Raw genomic sequence first — 24943 nt, forward strand, 5'->3', positions numbered from 1 at the left:
AGAGAGCAATATGAAAAATGATATGGAAAAGTTAAACTGCATCAGTAAAAAACATGAAGATAATGAATTAACAGAAAGTAACGTAATTAAAACATGAATAATGAGGAAAGAGATAGTAACACATTAAATAAAAAACAAAAGTAAGAATATGAAGCATTGAAAGAACATCACAAAAGAAAGAAGAAGGAAAATGCTGGCGAATGTTGGCTCCAGCTTTGGATTTGAAGGAATTAAATAGGGGAACGAAATAGAGATGTAGATAATAAATATAGAAGACATAGGTTCAAATTCAAAAAAATAATTCAATTTAAATTCAAACATTTTATCTGACAATTTAAATTAACCATATGTTTATCACTTCACCCACTCAAAGCTTTATCCAGTAATTGTTTTTTAAAAAATTGATTCTGAAGCGATCTTTCTTCAAATGATTTTGAATTTTATAATTAGCTTCCAAGATTGCAACAAACTCATATACATTCTCTATCCCTACCAAGCACCTTACTTTGACTGAGGAAAACAAAATTAAATAATGAAAATCAAACTCTCAGTTCAAGCACGGACTTATCTATTGAGAAAAATCAAATTAATTCAAAAATTGAACTTTATCTTTAAAGTCAATATTTTATCTTTCAATTAAAAAACTTTTTCCTTTTCAAAAAAAGTTACATGGTAAATCAAATTAAAAATCTTATATTTCAACTTATATTTTGTTACATAAATATTAAACCTTGTCCGAAAATTGCTAAATGACCTTGCATTAGCTTGTCACTCGGCCTAATCACATTGCAAGTTATATATATACACACACACACACACACACACACATACATATTAAATGATGATTTGACAAAAAATAATGTCAAAAATTAAACTTTATCTTTAAAGTCAATATTTTATCTTTCAATTAAAAAACTTTATCCTTTTCAAAAAAAAGTTACATGGTAAATCAAATTAAAAAACTTATATTTCAATTTATATTAAATATTGTTACATAAAATATGAAACCTTGTCCGAAAATTGCTAAATGACCTTGCATTAGCTTATCACTTGGCTTATCATTAACAGTTCATTATTTTTTCCCAACAATATCATAACAATTATCCCAAAAAAAAAAATGCAACATATATTTTAGTTACATTTCGGACTATGATTATTATTCTTGAATGTCACGTGAGTTTTATGTAGATAATTACTATAATCACTTTTATGATTATTATCTAGTGGATCTTATATATAATATTTGTTTTCAAATAATTAACTTTAAGTTCAAAATTGAAAATTTTCAATTATCATGGAAAGTTAAAACATGTACCCGAAAGGTGTTTTTATTATATTTATAAAAAGAGAAATTTAATTAATTCTGTTATATATCAAGTTTTTTCTCAATTTAAATTTTATTTATACGAAAGGTACATGTTTTATCTTTTCATGATAAGCTTAATTTTATAAAAAATAATAATTAATGAAGCTAAGGTTGATAACTTACCGCAACTAAGAGATATCAATTTCAAATCTAATGGATATGGATTCTTTTATCATTAAATTTAAATTTAATTTAAAAGATTTTATCTTCCAATTCCAAATTTCAAATCTTCTAAATTTTAGTTTATATTATATGTTATTACAACAAAGAAAAACATTGTTTTAAAGTAGCCAAGTGGCTTGTTATTAGCTTGTCACTTGGCTTAATCCCATTGCTTGTACCTCTCCTTTTTTATATACTAGTATTCGTACCCGCGCGATGCGCAGCTGATGTAGAAGAAGTAATCAGATCAAATTTTATATATCAAAGTAGAAAATATGTAAAATTGCCACTGTTGAAGATCTAAACTAAACTATTCACCTGCTACAATCTTTAATTGGTATTTTTAATGATTGTTTATCCAAGTTATATTTAAAAAGAAATTTACCTATGTTTGAAAAAATAGATGCATTGCTGTAATTTTTTAATTTTATTATTAATTTAAACTTTTAGACCAGTTTTGATGATTTGATATAACTTTTATATTTTCCGGTAAGCTTAATCAATCTTTTTCTGTTTATTTCTAGACTTGCTTGAATGATTATTGTTAAATAATATGCAAGACGTTATAAAGGAGGTCAGTTCACTGTTTAAATTATCAATTTAATAAGCATATCAATTGCAGATTAGTTTCTCAAGAATCGAAACACGACTTATATGATTTTCGCAACTATATATTTGAATATATTTTTGTGTGTTTACTCCTTGTGCTTAAAATGTAGAATTTTCATTCACATTTAGTTGATAATAATCGATTGGTGATAGAGGAAAACACTTATTTAAGACAATGTTTGAGAATAAAAGTGAATTTAAAATAATGAACTTAACACTTATTTACGCATTTATCCTAATTTCTAGCAGTCCAAGGGTAATAATTTTGACTTCAAGTTCCAAGCTTAACGGATTGTGCATAAAAAATAATTGAAATGTATAAGAAATTTTACTTACACGATTTATTGTGTTACACCAAATACTATTATGGGAATGCTAATGCAAGATACATACTATCTTATAAACTGATTTGAAACTCATTCCAACTTAAAATCACCTACACCTGTCCATTATCATTATCGGTATTAGCACCCATGTGATACGCAAATAATATTTAAAAATATTTACATGGCCAATTATTGTTTTGCTTGTTTAAGCACATTCATTAGAGCTATGTATATGATATCTTAAAGGTCATCTTATTCTTTATGCAATGTATCCAAACAAAAATTATACGGATTAATTACTGATAACAAATCGTATAACCAAATAATTTTTCGATAAAATCAACAACATGAAATATTACATGATTTAAAATAAACTAATGAGTAATAAATGTTTCTCCAACGAAATTACAAAACACATATGTTACATTTTTGACTTTAATTGTTATTTGTCCACCATCATCATAAACTAAAATCACAAACTCTTTTCATCTTTCTTACCTGTGAAAAAGTAGCAAAAAAGTTATTCATTTTTACACATAGATTTCTTAGAAAATAACTCAATATAAGATAATGAGTGTTCCTGTATATCTTTTATTAATGGTAATGTCAAACGATAATGCTATTCAAAATATCTTTGCAGATATTAACTTGAAAACTATTCTAACATTAGATGGAATTATTATTTGAATTAACACGTTTTCTTCAACTATATATCCTAAAAAAACATTGGCTTAAGTAACTTAAATTTCAAATTTTGTAATGATCAACCTCATACATTACACTATATTGCAAATATTAGAGCAGTAATTTGCGCTTATTCAATACTCTAAAAATGTGTTTTTGGAGAAAAAATATTTTTTAGCTTCCGGAAAACAATTTTTTTAACTACTTCAAAACTTTTTTATTTTTGTATCACATGAAATTAAAAATTTAGATTCTTCTCTTTTATTTACAATAATAATTTTGAGTTTTAATTTTAATTTTAAATTATCTACTTTGTCGTTGGGAAAACATTTATCCAATATTTTAAAGTTGATTTTTTTTTTAATCTTTGTTCCTTGCTTGTTTTTATTTGCATTATTCATTACTTAATATTGTAATATTCCCATCAATTATTTTTTAGATTGAAACTTAACATAATTAATGTCCATGCTTATTATTCCCATTTTAGTATAAGATAAATCAAATGTATGTTTCTTACTCGTAAAATATATAGAGTCAAATTCAAACAATTTTTATATTTCAATTTAAAGTATAAATAACTTTACGCTAACCATATTCTCCTAGTTATACATATTTTCCCTACTATCATATTTTAATTAATTATTATCATCTAGTATTCTGTTATAATTCATGTAATTTTAATTCTAAGTTATAATATTGAATTAGTCTATAATAAAAATTGATAAGGCCTATGATAATTTTGTTCTAAAATCTATAGATATTCTTAGTAAAGTTTTCGAATTAGGCGAAATTAGCAATTAACAACCCAAAAAAAAAGAAAAAAAGAAAGAAAGAAACACAAAAGCCTTGTTTCCCCTCCCCGTATTAACCTATAAATATTGATTTCCTTTAAGTTGGTGGAAATAAAAAAAAATGGAGAAATATACATGTTTTATGTCTTTGTGATTTAAATTTCACACACACATACACACAGAGACACACACGCGCGCGCGCACACACACACATATATATATATATAAGAAAACGATATAATATTATTTATATACCAATCAAAGAGATTGATAGTCAGCTTACTTTTATGCTTAACTGAATGTTTAAACTTCAATAAATTAAATTCACACTAATATACCTGTATCATAGCATTGTAATATAAATGCTAAAAAAATTTAAAAGTATAATGAACCAAACATTTTTATAGGAGATTATTCTTTCATTTATAATAGATAATCGATTATTTTAAATCAAGCTCGACAAACTTCCAGAATAGAAATACTTATCATATCTCATATTTGAAAAAGAAGTTAAAACACATGGAGGACCAATTCATAATTGGTCATTGTATAGGTCGTCCCAATTTGAACCTAAATATTATAAATTATCTGAATTGACCACACTCAATTCAAATTCTTTTATCAATTCAATTTAGAAAACAAAGCACACCCAATTAAAAAAAAAAAAAAAACGACTACAAAGCTCATTAATTATGTATTAAAGATTGGAAGTACATACAATCTTAACTAAAGTGTTCATTCTTAAAGGTATATCGAAGAAGATAATTATCTCTGTGAAATAGTTGCATTTCTCATCGTATAATTGTTTCCACAACAAAATAAAAATAGATCAGTTAAGGTGATAAACTTAAAATATTGTTTCAACTTACTTTTTTCTGTCTCTGAAAAATAATGATAAATCGATTATGGTGATTAACTTAAAATAACTATGTTGTTAAAGTACACGTTAAAAAATAAGAACAAAGAGAAAAGATGGACTCACTATAATTCCCAACTAATGCGATCGATTGCTTGGTTGAAGGAAAACTGGGCGTTTAGCATCTAGCTTCTCACATCTTCCGTAGGTTAAAAATAGTAGTCTTTACGAACTCCAAATCTAACTTTGTACCTAATCTAAATAAATCCTGCAAATTTCACTTATATGTAAGCACAATTTGTAAATGAAAAAGAATATTTAAAATTTTCTACATACGGTGATATATATCTTTGCATAAAATCATGATGGACATTAAAGTAGTAATCGTAATCGTACTCTTTATATAGAAGAACATATGCAATATTCTAAATTTTAGGTCAAAGTCGAAAGAATATTGTACATACTTAATTCAGTGTGTAATATTGTTTCTTCATTCTATTCATAGTTTCAGCTAATTATTCCTGCAACCAAACACAAAATACATAGTTCACTGTAACAACTGCATATATTGTATCACAATTATGGTACTATATACAATGGCTTTGTAACACGTATGACCCATTAGAAAAGAATTTGATACAGTTTTACAAAATAAATTTGACTAAAACACATTAGGACCAGATATCATTAAAATTGAGTTGTTAAACGCATTGGCTCAAACCATGATATGTAATCAGATAAACAAAATTTGTGTTAGTTGAATAAATTTCCCAGAAAGTCTTCACAAAAAAATGTCTACTAATGAAGACATAATTCAATCTTAAATAGTAGTAGAAAAAGAGTAGGTTTGCGGATAAAAGATTTATTTTCAATTCAAATTGTAGATAAGCATGAAAATAATGATAAAGAACTAAAAAGATATTCAGCGTAAACTTAAATTCATAAAAGAAGTATTACGATAATGCTAATAATTAAAAAGGTTGTCTTCAACTTAAGTTGCAGATAAGTACTATTGTGATAAAGAATTAAGAAGATATTTATCTTCAATTGGCTTCTAGTTTTTTGGATTACACTTTATTTTTTCAACTACTTAAAGAAATTGAAATATTTAATTATTAATCAAGAATAATGGTTGCATTTAAGACATTAAAAACAGTTTATCGATTAAACGGGAGTATCTTGTAGATTATTGATAGTATCTATTTTAAATATTTATTTTTAAATTCAAAGTTTGTATGTGTGTACATATATATATATATATAAATATATATAACATATTTAAATTTCGAAAATTTCAATAAATAAAAGCAAAAAATGAAAATTTGTTGAGATGTTATAGGATCTTATCACTTGTAATTAATTTGGATTTATCTACTAATTACGTGAACTTGTTTTTAATCTTTAGCATGTAGAATTCAGATATAACTTTCCATCTCAAATTCAAATAATATAATTATGATAATAATAATAATAAAAAATTAGTTATATTCAAGTTTGCATTTATCCTTTTTAGTGTTTGATTAATAAATAACTCTTCTTCAAAAAGGTCTCTGAGTTTGATAAGTCCTAAAAATACGTTACGATTAAAGATAAATCTAAGAAATTGTAATCAGTTAATTTCAAGCAGTAGGCTCAAATTAAAAAATTTAAACTTTATTAAAAAAAAATCATATATCTATTCAAATAAATTATAACAATTTTTAAATTTTGTCCTAATTGTTATAAATTTTATCCTAATTTGCAGATTACTCACTATAAATTATATGGATTCTAGTTATAAAACTATAAAGTGTAATAACTTTCAAATTCATAAATTCAATCGTTTAGTGCTGATTTGGATAGATACAAAGTAAGAAAGAAGGGGAAGAGCAACAAAATCATGGGTTTTTAATATCTGCTATAGTTTTCTGGAAGGAAAAAAAAGAAGAAGTTATTTTACTACTAAACGAAAATTAAATACTTTCACGCGTATAGAATTTTTAAAGTTAGATAAGGTTTGAGGTAATTTATCTTTAGTAAATATTATCAAAATCATAGCATCTGAGATAACTAAGTTCGGTCTGAAGGATTTATCTTTCAATTTAAATTTAGTTATTAATCAAATTTAGATGCTAATATTTTAGTTTAAAATATTTATATTTGAATTCAAAAATATTATTACATTTTTTATCAACTTTGTCTTGAAATTGCCAAATGGCTTGTAATTAGCTTGTCACTTGGCTTAAACATATTGCTTGTACCTCTTCTATTTTATATATATAGAAGATATAGATATAGATATGGAAGATATGGTTTAAGAAAAGCTAATGTATCATGATCACAATTGTAGAGGATCTAAATATGTTGTATTTACAATATATATCTTTTGAATTCAAATTAAAGAAAAATAAAGAATGGAATGCAGTTAATTTTATTTCTTCAAGAAAGTGTATTTATATATATTTTATAATATATGATAGGATAAGTTTTGTCTATAGTAAGAGTCATGTAGAACTCTTAATATGGCTTAACCATATTACTTGTAGCTCTCCTATTTTATATATATAGAAGATATAGATATAGATATAGATATAGATATAGAAGATATGGTTTAAGAGAAGCCAATGTATCGTGATCACAATTGTAGAGGATTTAAATATGTTGTATTTAATAATAATATATATATATATATATATATATATATATATATATATATATATATATATATATATATATATATATATTGAATTCAAATAAAGAAAAATAAAGAATGGAATGCAGTTAATTTTATTGCTTCAAGAAAGTGTATTTATATATATTTTATAATATATGATAGGATAAGTTTTGGCTATAGTAAGAGTTCATGTAGAACTCTTAAGCCGTGGGTATCTCTAAGTAAGTCTAATTTTACTCCAAACGTCATTTAGAGTTCATTTAGAAATCTAATATTTTCAAATTCAAATACTTCTACATGTATTTAATTTCAAATTAAACAATTCGAAAGTTTTATTACATAGCCAAATAAAGTTTGTCTTAAAATTATCAATTGACTTGTTATTAGCTTGCCACTTGGCTTAATTACATTTCTTGTACCTTTCCTTATATATATATATATATATATATATATATATATATATATATGGTCAATAATTTTCAATTTTTTTATGTTTGGTTGGGAATATATCTTGAACAACTTTTTATGTAAGCCAAGTTCTTTAAAAATCAGGAAAGGCGTCTTCTAATTCGCCTTTCTTATGTAGTGCTGTTGCCAATATCCTCCATTAATTAATATTGCTTGCAATCACAAAAAAACAAACGCGTTTGTACGACTTTCGGTATTTTATGTCCTAATAGTAGGTGAAGAATTGTACTCCCCTCTGTTCTAAAAAGATTGTCTTAATTTTCTTTTTAGTTTATCCGATTTTTTTTTTTATATTTAAAAATAATTTAACTTTATGAGATGATTTACAGTTACATAAATATCTAAGATTTATTTTAGACCATATATTTTTTTTATTTCTTAAATTTTATATCAAATCAAAATTTTGGACAATTTTTTGAAACGAATGGAGTGATAGAAATCACTTCAGACAAAGTTGCCCATGCGTATGTAATAAGACGTGACCTCTTGACTAAAATTTACATTGACTAGCTACTTTTCTTTAGAGAATAATGTATCTGCATTCTAGCTAGTTTTGAGCTTATTAGGCTTAGAGATTGTTCAACAAAGTTTATAAGCTGGTCAAATTATTTTTTATAAGCATTTTATAGCTTATCTACGTATTTAGTAAATATTAAGAATGTTTAAAAGTTAAAATCACCCAAAAGTTATAAGTTAGTAACTTCTAATTAATAATTTTACAGTTTATAAACACTTTCGATTTAACCTTTTATCCCTAATATCTTTTGTAATTTCTAAAATATTTTTCTTAAAACATAACTTTTAATTATTTCTCTATTATATTTCCATCATTCGTTATTTTTTACTAAAAGTACTTTTTAAATTTTAAATATTTGTAGATAGCTCCAAAGACATTTAAGTTATTTTAACATAAAAAGTGCTTATTAGCACCTTTTTACCAAACAAACTAATTGTTGATTATCAATTTCAACACTTCTATTCAATCACGTAACAATTATTTATAAAATTAATTTTAACATCTAAATTATTTTTTTCAATAGTTATTACTTAATAATTATTTTTAATCAGCTAATCCGAACCGACTCTTGGAGTGTAGATTTAGCACTTGCTAATTAGTTGTCTTATTCTTAACGCTGGAAGGTCTGACAATAATTGGAGAGTCATAGAAAGAGGCCTAATGGGTTGGATCCCACTTGTCTCTTAGACAAACGAAGGGGTGACAATATTGACCAGGCTCACTTGCGTGTAACAGTGTACTAGTGTTGTCTTGTGAGTCACGATCATTGACATTTACGTGAGGATCCCATGTGTTTTTTTCCCCTTTTACGGTGTCTAATATTCACATTAGAGTCTAATTATATTCGAATTCATATTGCGTAGGGCTATTCGGAAAAAGCACTACCTATCAAAAAAAATTTATATTCAAAATTTAAATTCGAAATCTCTGACTAAGGAAGGAGCAGACCCATCCGCTGCATCAAATCTTATTCAATGCACATGCCTGTGCTGCCAGATCATTTTACTATTTGAAATGGGAGATATTAATCTAAAATCATTCATTAGGGAACTACAAAACTCTTTCACGTGTGGCTTTCATCCATTTCAGTACATAATTTTAAGAACATTCAAGTTCGGCGGCTAATCGAGCAACTTGCATTTTATGGCAATTAGAAATTACAATAAAATTTCTCTGGTTTTTACACTGGTTTATACAACTGTAAGTCTATAAACTGTTAACAAAAAAAAAATCAAGAAAGGCTTTGAGGCATAAACTTGACTTTAATTCCGATTTCAGTTTTTACTCTATTATATTTTTCTTGTAACTTTAAAAAGATATTGTTGGTATATTGATTGAGAAATATAAGCAAGTTCTCTCCTGGATATAATTTTTGTAGGGCAAAGACCAGGCCATTCCTAATAAATACCCTTTTTCATGATGCGTCCACTTATTTAAATTTAAAATAAAAAACACCGGCCGTGTTTTTTTTTTTTTTTTTTTTTTTTTTTTTTTTTTTTGGTGTGCATGTGTACACATTTTAATGAAAAACACAAAATGGCCACGGGCTTAAAAGATCATCAAAGTGGCCTTGGACCACTAATGTGGGATAGCCCGGGAGTCCGGAACTTTGCTAATCCAAAAAATAATTTTTGAAATCAAACTAATCATTTAAAAAAGAAAAAAGAATCAAAGTAGGCTTCACGCACAGAATCTGTGCGTGAAATCTTCTTCCCCCGACCCCAGCTTTTGTTTTTTGGAAATCAAACTTAAAATTAAGCTTTTTTCCGTACTTTGACCGAAGATTAGTCACGTTTCAAAATATCGGAATATAAATATTTCATATAGAACTTAATATTTTTTTTAGCGTACAATAATATCGGCTCAATACATCAAGTATACATATACATTTGGATCATCATTGTAGGGGCTGTAAAGTGCTCCGAAGTAAGTTAGAAAACTTGTTATATTTAGGTTTAAGTGTCATATTTTATAGGATTTTTATTAATCTCTTTTGTTTTATTCCCAAAGCTATGAAAGTACTTTTCTGGTTCAAGAAAGATAGAAAAGAAAAAATTACTAAAAAATTACTCTCCTTTGTATTAGATTATTTTTTTCTTTTATGTCTTTTTTATTTTGTTATTGTATTGTGTAATCCGCACCTTTTGAATGTGCAAAAATAAATATAATATTTAAAAATAATTCATCCAATACGAGAAGTTAATAATAATTGAAAAATATTTCATTCCATTAGTAATGAAATACATAATTAAATTACAATATACTTCAAAAAAAAAAAAAATCAAGTTCTAGACACTCTTCTACTTCCGTATGTCTCGCCACCACTAGAGTTTTGCCCACATGAACGCTTATCATGCCCAAATTGCTTACATGTCGAGAACTTGCGTGAATAAGTCTTTCTCTAACATCCATTTGATTGGGATAACGGGTTAGCTTATTTTTTCCCAATTTACGGATATGCTCCTTGTTCACAACCATAGAAAACGGCGCGGCTGGCCAATAAGCTTGAGTACTAAGGGGATAGAAGTGGCCGGAATATGCTTTAAGGTAATTTACAACCTTATATTCCCCCGCCACATAATCAGTTACATTTCTGGTCATTCTCTCAAAGCACTTGACTGCATGAGAACATGGCATATGGTACGTTTGCCACTTACCACAAGTGCGTGATCTTGTATGCTCAGTAACGATATGTTTGTTTCTTCATTTACCGTCGTAATAACCCGTTCTAACTTCATACACTCGTTGAACGATGTCATACTCGGTCATGCGGTGACCCTCTACTTTTCTTCTTTGGTTCTCCATCTTTTTGTAGGGCTTTGGCATCCATGTTCCGACCTCGGCTAATATGGCTCTGGCCTGCCTTGTCCTATCCGCAAACTGCTCCACGACCTGCTTGAAAGTTAGTCTTACTATTGCGGTGACAGGTAGTCCCCGAGCAAATTTGAGGAGTCCATTGAAAGACTCCGAGCTGTTCGTTGTGAGCATGCCCATCTCCTTCCTCCATCAGCATAAAGCGTCCATTTTTCAACTTCTAATTTCATCAACCAAACATATGCCTCTTCACTCACTTCCCTTAGCAGCTCCATTTTTGCAGCCATTTTCTTTGTTGATGCTGCATCGCAGCTCCCCATATCAATTTGTTTACAGTGCCATTTTCCAAACTTTGTTTGCAAATTAGCCTTTAAGTGCCTTAAACAATATCGATGGTAAGCATGTGGAGGCTGTCACCCTTCCAGAGTACGCATATTGTGCAATATGCCTTTATGACGATCTGATAGGACACATATGCCCTAACGACCCCTAATAACATGAGTCTTCAGATGAGTCAAGAACATCCCTTATGTCTCGTTGCTCTCGTTGGCGGTAATTGCGAAAAGAAGAGGGAATATTGACCCATTAGCATCCATACTGACTGCAATTAGGAGCTTGATGTCATATCGGCCATATACATACGTCCCATCTATCGATATTACATTCCGACAGTGAGTAAAACCATCAATACTTGGTTTGAATGCCCAAAGACGAAGTCGAAAATTTTGCCCTTTAAAAGCTGCCACTGTACAACAGTGCTAGGATTAGCATGTTGTAGAGCCGCCATATATCCCAAAGAACGCCCGAAAAGAGGATTACCAAGTTCCAAAGATCATCTCAAAAGCACGTCTACGCCCGAGAAATCCCTTTCTCTTGCTAATGGTTTTACCATATTTGGAGTGGACCACGTCAATACAAGTTTTGATGGGCATCCTGCATAAGTTTAAACAAACAACATTTAGCAATGATATTTTAATTGCTATAAGATATATAATGTAGTAGGTCAGATAAGTTACCTTGGAGTTTCCTCAATGTCTTTAAGTAACACATGAGCAATTAGGTTTATATCTAAATTAAAATGATTTGCTCGACTTTGTCCCATATCACAAGTGTGCTTTGGGTGGAATTTTGTGATTTTCCACAGACCATTTGGCTTAACAATTCCCCGAAGCAACCACCGACAGCCTTGAGTCTTTCGCTTACAAACCAGCCTCCATACCAATTTGTTTTAGTTATCAACCTTAAACTCCCTCATATCCTTTATACAATAAATTTTGACAGCCCGTTGCAACGCCTTTTTTGATGCGAACATCATTCCCTTTGCAAAGACGCATTCATCAGTCATGAGATTTTTTGGTTCAATCCATGTTTTTTGGTGACTTTGATCATCATCTCTTATGAAGACAAATGCATCCTCACGACCTTGTAGACTGTCAAGATATGGAATATAGTCAGAATGCCACTGTATTGGGCTGTCAGGAATTGGGTTTTCCGCCATCGGAGGTGGTACGTGGTGGTAAGTTGGTTCTGGTTGGTTCGGGGGACTAAAATGCTTATCTTCTTCATCACCAGTTACCTCTGCATTATTAGTTGGTTCATCGCCATCACTCTCTGATGTATCCACATACTTGGACAATCCGCGCCATCTAAGAAAGGCCTCCTCCTACACGATAAAAAATACATGTTAAATTATATATATATATATATATATATATATATATATATATATATATATATATATATATATATATATTAATTATTTAACAACCAGGTGATGAACCTACACATATTGAGAATAAGCATGGTGTGGAGAATGATCAACTCCACCAACCGAGAGGATCGCCTAACATCCACAATTGGTACCATCAAGAGTTTTGATAATAATCAGCTGCACCAAACTGAGAATAATAATCAGCTACACTGAACTGAGAGTTTTGATAATAATGAGCTGCTCCATTAAATTGAGATGATTGCCCAATATTACTCGTATCAGGTCCATAACCCCTACAAAGACTTAAAAATGGTTATTTACCAATACATACAATAAACACGTGCTACTACACAAAATAATAATATAAGAATACGTATTTACCAAGTTTCATTTAATTGTTAGGTTAGATTTTCCAGCGGCACCTGGCCACTCAAAATATCCCCGTAAGAACTAATATCCCCATAAGTGTTAACTTGACTGGGCTATTCTTGAGGGACCTCTCGGGGTATCTTTTTAACATATATCTCAAGAACATTAATGGCAACTAAATGTTTATATTTTTCTTGCGCATTCAAATAATCCCTCAAAGAATCATCATCATTGATATTAGGGGTGTACATGGACCGGGTTGGTCCGAATTTTTTAAACACCAAACCAAACCAATTGCGTTGGGTTTTTAAATTTATACACCAAATCAAACCAATAAAATTCGGGTTTTTCAACCTCGAATTTTTTCGGATTATTCGGTTTTCTCGGATTTTTTTCCGGAATAGTCTTGATAGGAAACATATAACTTTTACTTCAAATATGTCTTTAGTCCTAGTAAGATACAACTATATAATTAAGGTGTTTCATAAGAAAATAACACAAAATGTGAGAAGAGTGATGACATTGTATTAAAATATTCAACAAAAGTTAATAAAATCAGTTACAATAAATATTGCTAATTAATAAGCCATAAAGAAAATGGCCATAATCTAAAAATACTAAGTCATGCTAAAAATAAGTACGGCTAATAAGTATTAATTACATGACAAGGAAAAAAACTTAAGTTATGTATTTTCACTCTCTAAACCAATTATGCAAAACTAAAGAATAGATATCCAACATTATTGTCATTCCTAGTGATAAATTGAATTTCTTTTGTTAGTATTAGTGTTGAGTTGGTTTTGATTTGTACTTTATATGAGTTACTAATATCCATAGGATATAAAACTTATTAATATTCAAAATTCTAAGTTCAAGCTTAAATAATATGATAATAGATTAAAAAAACTACGAAAAAATTTAAGAAATATTTATAAATTATATTACAAATAAATATTTTTATGTATAAAATATTTTAAAAATTGAATACATGTAATGTCGGGTTGGTTTGGTTCGGTTTGACTTTTTTTAGCTAAAACCAAACCAAACCAATTATGGTCGGTTTTTTTTTTTTCCAACACCAAACCAAGTCAAACCAAACCACTAGTCGGGTTTTTTTCTCGGTTTGACTCGGTTTAACGGTTTGATGCGGTTTGTCGGTTTACTTTGTACACCCCTAATTGATATAATGCATACCATAAAGCAATATAGCATGGGAAACTGATTGTGGATATCTGCCTGTTATAGAGATTTCATACTCATCTGGACTAATGTTCATTTTTTCATGTATGTAAATGACTAGTGATTCATAAGACATTTCAAGTGGACATTTAACATGACCTTTTGGTCTTTTATTGTAACGAACTGTACTATTGTCATCAAGGATAATACCATCCCAATATAGTGAAACCCTAACTGATGGAATATCTTGAGCCATTTTGTGTATGAAGTTTGATTTTTTTTTTGAATGACTTAAGATAGGTTTTTTTTAAATGACTTAAGAGACTTAAACTTATGAAATGAATGAGTTTTTTACCTCGTCCAACATTTTCTTAAATAGATTCATATTGACCCCTATTGCGCATTGAAATGTTGCGCAATAGTCACTATTTTCATCATTTCATGCATTGTATTGTCAAATCGGTCTTTTATGTATGATAAAAACTGAAATTGACATGCATGGCGTGTAGTCAAATCAAGCATGGGGTATAAATATACTTGTATTGCGCATTGAAATGTTGCGTAATATGAATTAATGTCTAATAAAATGGTCAAATAATGCATCATTGTATTGTCAAATCGGTCTTTTACGTGTAATAAAAAAGCTGAAATTGGCATGCATGATGTATTGTCAAATCGGTCCTTTATGTGTCATTAAAAAGCTGAAATTGGCATGCATGATGTATTGTCAAATTGGTCCCTTATGTGAGATAAAAAAGCTGAAATTGGCATGTATGGCGTGTAGTCAAATCAAGCATGGGGTGTAAATACAAGTTTACAACCCCTAAACCCAAATATAATAAGTTTCCAAACTTCGGAGCATTTACAACTGCTAACACGATGATCCAAATGCATATGTATACTTGATGTAATGAGCCGATATTATTTTACACTAAAAAAAATATTAAGTTCTATATAAAATATTTATATTTCGGTGTTTTGAAACGTGACTAATCTTCGGTCAAAGTACGGAAAAAAGCTTAATTTTGAGTTTGATTTCCAAGAACAAAGGTAGGGGTTGGGGGAAAGAGGAATCTGTGCGTGAAACCTACTTTGTTTCTTTTTTTTTTAATGGGTTAGTTTGGTTCCAAAAGTTATTTTTTAGGTTAAAAAAGTTCCGGACTCATAGCCCGGCCACTTCCCCACTTATAAAACAAAAAAAAAAAAAAATCCCAATTTAAGTGATATAATTTGATTAGACACGAAGTTTAAGAAAAAAAAAGTAAAGGCTTTAAAACATGTGATCTAATATAAGTCATAGATAATTATGTGACTGTAAATCATTCAGTAAGGGTAAAAGGGAAAGCTTTAATTTAAATTATTTCTAAATATAAAAACGTATCCTTTTTTTTTTGGGCAGACTAAAAAGAAAAGTGTATCACATAAATTGGAATAGAGGGCGTACTACTATTTTAGATCATTTAGATACAAGAATAAGGGATAATAATTTTAGAATAAAATGTGAAATTATTTTATTTTATACTTCGTTAAATGATTTATTCAAATATAAGCAATTTCGAGATCACCTGTACCATAATTATGATATTATTATTTTTATACCATATTCCATGGAGGATAATAGACACGAGATTATTATTACCGAAATAAAATAACAAAAACAAAGAGACCTTTTCTAAAACTCTTCTCCCAAAGGCCAAAGCCCTTTAAGAAATAGAAAGTTAAAATTAGAAGTAAAAGTTTTTCTGAATTTATCTACTCTTATTTAATTTTGTATTTTAATCTCCACGTTATAATCCCAAAGATAAGTTATTTACGAACCAAATCATTCCTTGGAAATAGGAGGCTGGCATTCATCTTCACATGGTTAGTAGGTTGCTGACTTACATATTGATGAGGAACGGGAGAAGATGAACCATACAACGTACCAGATGCAGTGGCGTATCTAGCATTATAAGTGGGGGTTCAATTAAATTCCTAACTTTCGATGCGCACAATATAAATTTATGCTTAAAAAATTATTAAAATTATAATAAATAGTAGATTTGAATCTGTAACTTTATAAATAAATGGGTTCAATATTAATTTTTTTTAGATTAAACCCATAAAATTTAAATTCTGAATTCGCCTCTGACCTCGTGGTGTATACACTAGGGCTGCTTATCGGACGGATTGGGCGGATAATTACGCTTAACGGTTCGGCTTAACGGTTATCGGCTTTTAAAAGTACTAATCCGCTAGCCAACCGATAAGATATCGGTTCGTTCGATATCGGGTTAGCAATTATCGGCCGGTGTATCGGTTAAATTACGTAACTACTATCTTTTTTTTTTTTGCCTTGAAAGACGAACGTTTTATTCATAATTTAACGACTAGGAAGCCAATTAAGCCCCATAGCCACAGGGCAGGACTTAACAGTTAAGAATCCACAAGTTTAATCTCAACCCTTCAAATGGTGATCACTTCACCACCTTTCTCTGGAACCACAGTTACTGCAATAGTAACTTCCAACACAAAATAATAATAATAATAATAATAATAATAATAATAATAATAATAATTTATGGTTAATGGAAGAGTTTACCGAAGATAATTACTGAAGGTTCAGACTTTTCACGTTAGTGCTTTAGCTTTAAATTTTAGTGTTTTAGGTTTACAATACATATTTTATATGTTTAGGGGTAAAAATATAAATATCATAAATTCTTAACGGGTTAACGGTTTGCCCAATAAGAAAATTGTGAAATCCGCCCCCGCACCGATAAGCCTTTAACTACAAAATTTTAACCCATTCCCCAACCGCTAATCCGATAACTCACTACCAATAAGCTAATAAGCCAATTTTACGATTGGGTTATCGGTGGCGGTTCGGTTTTGAACAGCCCTATACACAAAGGATATGTCCTTAATTCACAAGCCTCAATAATTGTTATGTAGTGCCATGTTTCTACGATTCTAAATTTAGTACGTCTCTCCACTCGTTGTTTTTTTTTCTTTTTCTTTTCTTTCATCATCTTTTTTTCCATAGCACATGTACACAAAGGATATGTCCTTAATTCACAAGCCTCAATAATTGTTATGTAGTGCCATGTTTCTACGATTCTAAATTTAGTACGTCTCTCCACTCGTTGTTTTTTTTTCTTTTTCTTTTCTTTCATCATCTTTTTTTCCATAGCACATGTCTTAATGCTTGCTTGGCATGCAATTAAGGACACTGAATTTGGAAATGTTCCATTGTGTATCAGGTCTATAACCCCTACAAAGATTTAAAAATGGTTATTTACCAATACATACAATAAACACGCGCTATTACACAAAATAATAATATAAGAATACATATTTACCAAGTTTCATTTAATTGTTGGATTAGATTTTCCAGCGGCACCTGGCCACTCAAAATGTCCCCGTAAGAACTAATATCCCCATAAGTATTAACTTGACTGGGCTATTCTTGAGGGACCTCTCGGGGTATCTTTTCAACATACATCTCAAGAACATTAATGACAACTAAATGTTTATATTTTTCTTGCGCATTCAAATAATCCCTCAAAGAATCATCATCATTGATATTAGGGGTGTACATGGACCGGGTTGATCCGGATTTTTTAAACACCAAACCAAACCAATTGCGTCAGGTTTTTAAATTTATACACCAAACCAAACCAATAAAATTCGAGTTTTTCAACCTCGATCTCGGATTTTTTTCCGGAATAGTCTTGATAGGAAACATATAACTTTTACTTCAAATATGTCTTTAGTCCTAGTAAGATACAACTATATAATTAAGGTGTTTCATAAGAAAATAACACAAAATGTGAGAAGAGTGATGACATTGTATTAAAATATTCAACAAAAGTTAATAAAATCGCTTAAAATAAATATTGCTAATTAATAAGCCATAAAGAAAATGGCCATAGTCTAAAAATACTAAGTCATGCTAAAATAAGTACGGCTAATAAGTATTAATTACATGACAAGAAAAAAAAACTTAAGTTATGTATTTTCACTCTCTAAACCAATTATGCAAAACTAAAGAATAGATATCCAACATTATTGTCATTCCTAGTGATAAATTGAATTTCTTTTGTTAGTATTAGTGTTGAGTTGGTTTTGGTTTGGACTTTATATGAGTTACTAATATCCATAGGATATAAAACTTATTAACATTCAAAATTCTAAGTTCAAGCTTAAATAATATGATAATAGATAAAAAAAACTACGAAAAAATTTAAGAAATATTTATAAATTATATTACAAATAAATATTTTTATGTATAAAATATTTTAAAAATTGAATACATGTAATGTCGGGTTGGTTTGGTTCGGTTTGACATTTTTTAGCTAAAACTAAACTAAACAAATTATGGTCGATTTTTTTTTCCAACACCAAACCAAGTCAAACCAAACCACTAGTCTGGTTTTTTTCTCGGTTTGACTCGGTTTAACGGTTTGGTGCGATTTGTCGGTTTACTTGTACATCCCTAATTGATATAATGCATACCATAAAGCACTATAGCATGGGAAACTGATTGTGGATATCTGCCTGTTATAGAGATTTCATACTCATCTGGACTAATGTTCATTTTTTCATGTATGTAAATGACTAGTGATTCATAAGACATTTCAAGTGGACATTTAACATGAACTTTTGGTCTTTTATTGTAACGAACTGTACTATTGTCATCAAGGATAATACCATCCCAATATAGTGAAACCCTAACTAATGGAATATCTTGAGCCATTTTTCGTATGAAGTTTGAATTTTTTTTTTTGAATGACTTAAGAGAGCTAGGTTTTTTTTGAATGACTTAAGAGACTTAAACTTATGAAATGAATGAGTTTTTACATCGTCCAACATTTTCTTAAATAGATTCATATTGACCCCTGTTGCGCATTGAAATGTTGCGCAATAGTCACTATTTTCATCATTTCATGCATTGTATTGTCAAATCGGTCCTTTATGTGTGATAAAAACTGAAATTGACATGCATGGCGTGTAGTCAAATCAAGCATGGGGTATAAATATACTTGTATTGCGCATTGAAATGTTGCGTAATATGAATTAATGTCTAATAAAACGTTCAAATAATGCATCATTGTTATTGTCAAATCGGTCGTTTACATGTAATAAAAAAGCTGAATTGGCATGCATGATGTATTGTCAAATCGGTCCTTTATGTGTCATTAAAAAACTGAAATTGGCATGCATGATGTATTGTCAAATCGGTCCTTTATGTGTCATTAAAAAGCTGAAATTGACATGCATGATGTATTGTCAAATTGGTCCTTTATGTGAGATAAAAAAGCTGAAATTGGCATGTATGACGTGTAGTCAAATCAAGCATGGGGTGTAAATACAAGTTTACAACCCCTAAACCCGAATATAACAAATTTTCAAACTTACTTCGGAGCATTTACAACTCCTAAAATGATGATCCAAATGCATATGTATACTTGATGTAATGAGCCGATATTATTTTACACTAAAAAAAATATTAAGTTCTATATAAAATATTTATATTCCAGTGTTTTGAAACGTGACTAATCTTCGGTCAAAGTACGGAAAAAAGCTTAATTTTGAGTTTGATTTCCAAGAACAAAGGCGGGGGTTGGGGGAAGAGGAATCGTAAGGAAACCTACTTTGTTTCTTTTTTTTTAATGGGTTAGTTTGGTTCCAAAAGTTATTTTTTAGGTTAAAAAAGTTCCGGACTCATAGCCCGGCCACTTCCCCACATATAAAACAAAACTGCTCTTTCGTCCCAATTTAAGTGATATAATTTGATTAGACACGAAGTTTAAGAAAAAAAAAAAAAGTAAAGGCTTTGAAACATGTGATCTAATATAAGTCATAGATAATTATGTATTTGTAAATCATTCGATGAAGGGTAAAAGGAAAGCTTTAATTTAAATTATTTTTAAATATAAAAACGTATCCTTTTTTTTTTGGGCAGACTAAAAAGAAAAATGTATCACATAAATTGGAATAGAGGGCGTACTACTATTTTAGATCATTTAGATACAAGACTAAGGGATAATAATTTTAGAATAAAATGTGAAATTATTTTATTTTATACTTAGTTAAATGATTTATTCAAATATAAGCAATTTCGAGATCACCTGTACCATAATTATGATATTATTATTTTTATACCATATTCCATGGAGGATAATAGACACGAGATTATTATTACCGAAATAAAATAACAAAAACAAAGAGACCTTTTCTAAAACTCTTCTCCCAAAGGCCAAAGCCCTTTAAGAAATAGAAAGTTAAAATTAGAAGTAAAAGTTTTTCTGAATTTATCTACTCTTATTTAATTTTGTATTTTAATCTCCACGTTATAATCCCAGTATAAGTTATTTACGAACCAAATCATTCCTTGGAAATAGGAGGCTGGCATTCATCTTCCCATGGTTGGTAGGTTGCTGACTTACATATTGATGAGGAAGGGGAGAAGATGAACCATCCAACGTACCAGGTGCAGTGGCGTATCTAGCATTATAAGTGGGGGTTCAATTGAATTCCTAACTTTCGACGCGCACAATATAAATTTATGCTTAAAAAATTATTAAAATGTAATAAATAGTAGATTTGAATCTGTAACTTTATAAATAAATGGATTCAATATTAAATTTTTTTAGATTGAACCCATAAAATTTAAATCCTGAATTCGCCTCTGACCTCGTGGTGTATACACAAAGGATATGTCCTTAATTCACAAGCCTCAATAATTGTTATGTAGTGCCATGTTTCTACGATTCTAAATTTAGTACGTCTCTCCACTCGTTGTTTTTTTTCTTTTTCTTTTCTTTCATCATCTTTTTTTTCCATAGCACGTCTTAATGGTTGCTTGGCATGCAATTAAGGACACTGAATTTGGAAATGTTCCATTGTGTATTTTTCATTGATTGAAGTATTTATACAGGTGATGTTGCTGTAAAACAAAAGAATATTCGTATCCACCTAACTGTTAGCTAAAGAATAATAAATTTAGCTAACTGTACAGTGCACACGTTTATACCCACTCACGTTACAAAATGTGAGGATTTGTATTGGAAATCCTTGAAACAGATGTCCGCTCTAATTCAAGGCTCGCTATTTTGTGCTGGTCTTTAATTTTTTGCCTTCAAATGGGCTGGTCTTTAATTTTTGTCCAAAATGAAAATAGGCTGTATGAACATGTTATGTATATCATAATATCTACAAGTTATGCAAGCGCTAAAAAACTTATGTCCCGCTAGACATAAGTTCGATTTTGAAGGTTCAAAATTAAAGACCAGGTCATTTGAAGGGTAAAAATCAAAGACCAGTCCATTTGATGAAGGACAACGTGCAATTACTTCCCACATTTGCACTTTTGGCCATATTTTTTGCTGGTCTTTAATATTTTCCTTCAAATGGGTTGTTCGTTATTTTTTCCCTTCAAAATCGAACTTATGCCTAGAGGGGCATAAATTAGCATCATAACATCCATAAGTTATGCATGCGCCTTTAAAGAACTTATGCCCCGGTAGGCATAAGTTCGATTCTGAAGGATAAAAAGTAAAGACTAGCCCATTTGAAGGACAAAAATCAAAGACCAGTCCATTGGAAGGACAAACCGTGCAATTACTTCCTAATTCAATATTCGTTGGGCCATCATTTGTAACTGGGCTATAGTGTATCAAATCTGAGTAGAAGGAAATTGGGCTTTGTATCTGAGGCCCAAACCCAGTGTTGCAAAGCTTAAGGTATATCGCCTGCATATTGAACAAAAGAAATGTCTCGACTATTGTTGGTACTTGAAGCTTCAACAATGTCAACATTTTCAACCGTTGTCCCTCTTTTTTGTGATAGTTATTTAGTAAACGATTTTTTTTAAAACTTTCTTGCAACTTGTAGACTTTCTAAAGCACAATTAAGGATTTCTTTTGAGCAAACTCAACTCTTTATGAGAAAATGTTAGATCACAGCAAAAAATCTTACTGTATAATTTATTGCAAACGTTAGATAACAACCTAATATTTTGTTTATATGATTGAGAAATATATTAAACCCCGATGTCCAGAAGGATAATTCCCAATGCACTATATTTGCACAACTTTTATAAATAGAGACAAAATCTAAATGGTGACCTAAAAAGGGGACATTTGTGTAAATTAATCTTCTTACCTTTTTAGCTTTATTTAGGGGTTGATTTATGCAAATGTTCCTTTTTAGGACACCATTAAGATTTTGTCCATATTTTTGAATGTTGCGCAAATATAGTCCTTGTGAGTTGGGATTGACAAAACATTAGAATGTTGTTTAACATATACAAGTTTTAGATTATGGTCTAACGTTTTTTCATAAGATTTTCAGTTTTCTCAAAAGTGATCTAAAAGGACCATAAATTGCAATAAAAAATATTAAAAAACAACTATTTTCTAAATAACTATCCCAAAAAAGGACCACAAGCAAAATTTCTGGTGCGTAGGTGTTGACCCCAGAGGGTTTGCACTTTCTCCTATTCTCCTTTTACAAACTTGCACTTATAGCACCTTTCCGAAATTTGGATTTCAAAAGGCCTAAACAATTACGTACAACTAATTCATCTTAATTTCTTGAGTATTCCTTTTTCATTTTCTACTGTCATCATAATGGTCAATGGATTCTCTGTTTAGTATTAACACATTATTAGTATTATTTTCACACTTACATAACATGAACTTTTTCATAATGTAGACTTGCTAACATACAAAAAAATCATAAGAAGTTTTAACGACGTTTCATCAGCAATAATATAGACAATTTCAACGATGATTTTTTTTTAAAATAGCATCTACCCCTATACAATCACAAAAGAAGAATACATGAAGAAGGATATAGACCTTAGCCTCCACTTCAAGAGGAAGAATGGAACATTCTTGTAAAAAAGTACAGCCTAACTTAAGGCTAATTGCCCTATTAATTGGTTAATGAGAGATCCTAAGCTTACAAAAATACAAGTCATTAATACTACATATAACATGATATCTATTTTCAAAACTAAAAAATAGTGATATAATTCTTAAGGTTGTAATATCAAGTTGGTCATGATTCTTCACATAAATCCTTACTTGTATTGGCAATGCAAAGAGACTGTTTCATTAAATTAAAAGACCGTTTCTTGCTATATTCTCCCCAATTTGCTAAGCAATCAACCACCATATTATTGACCTCCCTAAAACAGTATTTCCGAATATATAATATTTCCGAATATATCTCCCTATGTCATGATTCCTCTCATAATAGTTGATGTCCCTTAATTGTCATGGAGTAGCAATTTCATGTTTAACCACCTTCAATATCAACATTGAATCAACTCAATATTGACATAATGAGAATAAACTCTAATAAAATTATATCATTTCTTTTATGGCAGAAACAACACCTAATTTCAACTTTATGCACAAGTGAAACATGCATGCATAGTTTTATTAGTTAAAATTAAAAGAATATCTAAAAAGGAGCAATAAATTTAGAAAGAGAATGTGATCTCGAAAACCTACAAATGTTACGATCCTATTCACTCTAAAAATACAAATGATTAAAATCTACATCAAATAGTCACGTGGTAGGTTTGCAAAATCACAACCATATTGATTTCTTTAGGCTCGCGATCGAACTGCCTATGTTCACTAGCCATTCATAAAAGTGATTCAAACATTACTTTTTGGTACAATTAAAAGGTGTTGCGATTAAAGTGTCCTTTAATAAATCACTTAATTCTTCCTTTTTAAATGGATATTTATTAGTCAAATATGAGTTTAACCTCTAATTCTCTTCTGCTCATTTTTCTATATGTGCAAAGTGATGAATGTTTCTGACCCTTTATGTTGCAATCTAATTTCTCATTACATTTTTTTTGGCAATATCGATCTATTAACAGCTAGGCATATGGGCGGATGTAGCTGGTAAGGTACGGGGTCAGCCAAACCAAATAGTTTTTCCTGAATTTTGTATATACTAGTTTTCGAGCACGTGCGTTGCACGTGTACCCATATCAATTATGACAAAATGTGTATCAAAAAAAGTTAATCACAATGTTGCAATCTAATTTCTCATTACATTTTTTTTGGCAATATCGATCTATTAACAGCTAGGCATATGGGCGGATGTAGCTGGTAAGGTACGGGTCGACCAAACCAAATAGTTTTCACGAATTTTGTATATACTTAGTTTTAGAGCACGTGCGTTGCACGTGTACCCATATCAATTATGATAAAATGTGTATAAAAAAAGATTAATCACAATTATACCATAAAAACTGGTATTTGAGATATATTTATATATCAAATTATAAGAGAAGTTTATGCTAAAACTTATGTAATAATTAGAATGGAATTACACCAATATAGTACATTTTCTAAAGGGTAAAATTAAATTTGAGGGTCTACTCTTTGTATACCTACACAGCATTTTACTTTTCCAATTTATATGC

Source organism: Lycium ferocissimum, chromosome 4 (assembly GCF_029784015.1).
Source record: "Lycium ferocissimum isolate CSIRO_LF1 chromosome 4, AGI_CSIRO_Lferr_CH_V1, whole genome shotgun sequence".
In the NCBI taxonomy this organism is placed as follows: domain Eukaryota; kingdom Viridiplantae; phylum Streptophyta; class Magnoliopsida; order Solanales; family Solanaceae; genus Lycium; species Lycium ferocissimum.